This window comes from Octopus sinensis, linkage group LG5 (genome assembly GCF_006345805.1).
Source record: "Octopus sinensis linkage group LG5, ASM634580v1, whole genome shotgun sequence".
NCBI lineage: Eukaryota > Metazoa > Mollusca > Cephalopoda > Octopoda > Octopodidae > Octopus > Octopus sinensis.
This window is the reverse complement of record NC_043001.1, coordinates 127,297,525-127,302,524: the sequence shown is the minus strand read 5'-3', so window position 1 is coordinate 127,302,524 and position 5,000 is coordinate 127,297,525. Positions and strand designations below refer to the sequence as shown.

General features: G+C 41.1%; 1 long non-coding RNA gene across 1 annotated transcript in view; it reads left to right on the top strand.

Annotated features, from left to right (window-relative positions):
- Positions 1-491: 491 nt before the first annotated feature.
- Positions 492-5,000, top strand: part of LOC118763433 — a 20,228-nt gene continuing 15,719 nt past the window's right edge. The window contains exon 1 of the long non-coding RNA XR_004999195.1: positions 492-623. This is a non-coding gene — a long non-coding RNA (uncharacterized LOC118763433). The remainder of the gene's footprint in view (positions 624-5,000) is intronic.

Genomic DNA, 5,000 nt, shown 5'->3' with positions numbered 1-5,000 from the left:
CAACTGAAAACAACAGGCAACATGGTCATTTATGACAAGTTTTCGATTATAGATCTTCTCAATCAAATCCAACCTATGGTTAAATAACAACAACAACAGTTTCAAACAAGCATAGCTACTATCCCTAAAATTTCTCACTTTCCCTCCCTTCCGCCTGCCTGTCTGTCTGTCTGTCTCTACCTGCCTGTCTGTCTGTCTGTCTGTCTCTCTCTCTCTACAGGAATTTATCCTGATCTTTGGAAACATATGTTTGTAGTTCTGGTGGTGGTAGTGACAGTGGAGGGTGTAGTTATTGTTTATTTCCTTGTCTTCGTAGTGGGGGTGTTCTTGGTGTCGCTGGCGGTAATGAATGTGTTGTGATACTTTTGATTTACGACAGTAAAACCTGCATGATACTGCGTGGCGTATGCTGACAGGTAGATATGTAGGTAGGCTATTTTTTTACTTTTTATAAAAGGAGACACTTAATCCCCCAACAGAAGCAGCAATATTCAATTGTACTTGCACGTTTGTTCGATCTTTGTTCGAAGTCTCACCTTCTCTACAGCCATCAAACACCGCTTTTCCCGGACAAGTGACTTCTCTTCCAGGCTTATAAAACAAGTAAATCACCGATAGCAAAAGTAAGTTTTTAAATGTCTTTTTGACTTTCAATCTATTTAATGTTTTCTCTTTATACGCACTCATATATATGTATATATACTTTATTTAAAAGCAGCAGAAATTTAACAAAAGCTGTTACTCGGAGTTTCCCGTTCCCGTTCCCGTTCGTCGGACAGTTTTTTTTAACAAAACTGTCCGACGAACGGGAGCGTGAAACTCCGAGAAACAATTTTGTTAAATTTTTGCTGCTTTTAAATAAAGCATATTACTCTACCTCTGGTATTTGAGTACTCTTTTTTCCACCTTGTTTCACATTTATGTGTTTACTCCGGTATATACTATATATGGTCAATACACAACGAACACTGTGAAAATGACGTGCTTTACCCCGGCAAGCTACCAAGCATAAACATTACGACTTGTTAACTATTTTATATAATATATATAATATATATAGATATATATATATATATATATATATATATATATATATATATCAATAATACTTTTTTCCAAGAAGGATGGTGACAGTGACTGCTGCCAAGTTTCGGTCTGCTAGCCTCATCGGAGTATCCGATGAAGATTTTCAATTACCGTAACTTGTCTACTATAATAATACGAGGTTGAGTCAGAAAGTAATGCAATTTTTATTGCATCTCTATGAGGCTGCACTCTACAAATTGAGTAATAAAATTCAGTTTATTCATAACTCACAATAAAAACAAATATATATATATATATATATATATATATATATATTATTATATATATATATATATATATATATATGTATAGTAGTAGCGTATCGGAGATAAGTGGGCGAAACTACTAAGACATCCGGACTCCGACGAAGAGGTAATTGGCTGCGAATGATCCGTGTATCTTGTATCTTGTTTTGTCCGGTTTGCGTTGTCGTGCTATCGTCCTTTTTTCCCCGCATGTTGTGTTGTGATGGCTTCTGTTTGTTGTGTTATTTCTGTTCTATCTTTGATTTATATTATATTTAAATTAAGGAAGCCAATACATAAGATTATTTAATTTATATATTTAAATATATAACAAAATTATTAAAAAAATATAATTAATATAACACTACTATCGTTTCATGGCTGTTTTAATTTCTTTAAATTTTCGAGTTACAGTCATTCATCAGGTGGTTTAATCGCCAAGTTAAATATTTAAACCACCTGATGAATGACTGTAACTCGAAAATTTAAAGAAATTAACAGCCATGAAACGATCGTAGTGTTATATTAATTATATTTTTTTAATAATTTTGTTATATATTTAAATAATATAAATTAAATAATCTTATGTATTGGCTTAAGTTTTTCATTGTATGATTTGCCTAATAGTGGTTTTATCTCTAATTTTAATAAATATAATATTTTACTATAAAATTGGACTCAATCCTAAATCTGATTTTTCCCTGTAAGTTTGGATTATTCCCTAATATTTATTATATATATATATATATATATATATGTATATATATAGATATGTATATATGTATGTATGTATGTATGTATGTATGTATGTATGTATGTATGTATGTATATGTGGGCCGGTTCAACTTTCGCAGGCGTCCCTGACATTTTAGCATCTCTCCGGCCGTGTTTTAGGCCCTTCGATGTCCCCGATGTCGCAAAGATATCGGGGACATATCCGGCCGTGTTTTAGGCCCATCGATGTCCCCGATGTCGACAAAGGTGGAGCCGTGGTGGTGTGGCGCGCAGGCCTCTACAAGGCTGACGTTCTCCGCCAACTTCGCGGCACCTCCTTCTATTGTCCTCTGCCTTCCAACCCCACGCCTAACTACCAACAGACTGTGTCCTCCACTATCCATGACCTCATTTCCTCCTCCCATCTCCCTCCCACCGTCTCCAACCTTATTGTCCACACTCCATGCATCCCCCATTTACTTCCTTACCCAAATCCAGAAGCCCAACAACCCTGGCTGCCCTATCGTCTCCGCCTGCAATTGCCCCACGGAATTGATTTCTAAATACCTCGACCATGTCCTTGTACCCTAGTGGTTTCTATCCCACATCCATGACACTAACCATGCTCTCCGTCTTTTAAACTCTTTCTCTTTCCCTTCTGGCCCTTCTAACCTCTCTTCACTCTTGATATCAAGAGTTTATATACGGCGATCCCACACAACGAAGGACTTCTTGCGCTGAAACACTTTCTAGACCTTCGACCTAACCCCCAACCTGACACCTCCACACTTCCTCGTTTGGCCAAACTGCTTCTCGTTCGTGGGGGATTTTTACCGACAATTCTCGGGAGTTGCTATGGGAACGAGAATGAGCCCCAACTATGCGAATATGTTCGTTGGCTACGTTGAGGCCCAAATATTCTTGCAATTCACGGATTCCACTCCCTAACTATACAGTCGTTATATTGATGACAGTATCGGTACGACCTCACTCTCCTGCGAATAACTAGACTCTTTCTTCTCTTTTGTTCAATCCTTCCATCCTGCCTTCGAATTCTCCTGCACTATTTCTAACTCTTCCGAATTTCTCGACATTTCTGTCAATATACATCACTCCGCTCTCACAACCTCCATCCACTACAAAACACACTGACTCACATTCCTACCTTAACTTCTCCTCCTCCCATCCTACCCACACTAAACTCTCCATCCCCTACACACAATTTCTCCGTCTGCGCCGGCTCTGCAGTGACAACCATAACTTTGAGATTCAGTCTCAACGCATGTCTCACCACTTCATTCTGCGCTAGTATCCTCTCACCACTATCCACACTGCCCTTGCCAAGGCACGTTCCGTGGACCGTGCCTCTGCACTTTCTCCCCGCACCCGCCGCCGTTGTCTGTTTTCCCTCACCTACCATCCTTCCACCCTGCCCCTCCAACGCATCATTCTCCAAGCCTTCCGGTGACTCCAGTCCGACCCTTTCACCTCGCAATCTTCCCTAACTTACCCCCTCCCTCCTTCAAACGAACCTATAACCTGCGTGACCTCCTTGTCCACAGTTTCTTCCCTAACTCCACCTCATCAGCCTAGCTCGTTACCCTGCTCGCCCACGTTTTCGTACCTGCTCCAACCTCTCCAACACTAATATTCTTACAGGCACCCATCATAGTCCCTCTCACATCATCGACTCCTTTACCTGCACTTCTGATAACGTCATCTCCTGCTCTTTCTGCACTTCCTTGTACATCGGTCAAATGGGACACCGCTTAGCTGACCGGTTCGCAGTACACCTCCGAGACATCAGACTTGGCAATGATACCCCGGTCTCACGCCATTTCCGCTCTACCGGTCATTCACTACAACATCTGTCTGTGGTCGGACTGTCTTTGAACAGGGGCCGTCCGGACTCTCGCTTTCGCTGTGAGCAGGAATTAATCTTCTCTCTTCTCTCTGTTGCGCCACATGGGTTCAACTCCGCTCCTCTCTTCATCTGACACCTACCTCCTCTCTTCATAGACACCATCACCTCCACCACACCCCTCTCCACCACACCCCTCTCCACCACACCCCTCTCCACCACACCCCTCTCCACCACACCCCTCTCCACCATACCACCCCACCCCACCCCGACCCTCATCACTCCTCATACACTAGCACTGACCATTTCCCAGCACTAACACCACACACCATCATCCGCACACCCAAACATAATCTTCAATAGCGTCCCCACATATACCACTATATGAGCAGCCACACATGCTGTGTAAATCAGTACACACACCATACCTGGACACAGACAATATATACTCCTACACTCACACAAGCTCATAATACCTGGACACAGACAAAATATACTCCCATACCCACACAAGCACATAACATTTGAACAAGCTATATATACATACACACGCAATACGCTTTAGCACACGCTAAATATATCGACAAAGTTAACTTACGCACACATATATACACCATACATATACACACTGTTTGGTCTCAGACACACTCACGCACACATATACACACACCACGTGAAAAAGCACACCTCAAATGCTACATACAACACACACACACGTTACAGACGCACACACACACGTTCACACGTCAGTGTCACTAGCCCCTGTTTACACCCACGCACACTTGCACATTCACACACACCATTCTCACATACACAAACATGCACGCGCATCTTCATTTGGGATCACCAACACTTTATTATCTCCCTTTCTTTCAACCTCTTCTTTCAAATTTTTTTATAATCATTCGCAATGATTGACAGCTAAATATACAAGTTTTTTTCATTCTCTCTCTGTTTATTTTCTCTTATTCCTTTCTGTTGAAGAGCATAGGCTCGAAACGTAAAAGACTTTTTCATTTTCCCGAGCGTCAAACTAATACACCTGTTTGTTGTTCATACATCTGTCTTCGTTTTTTGTTTTCCTATAAATTTTA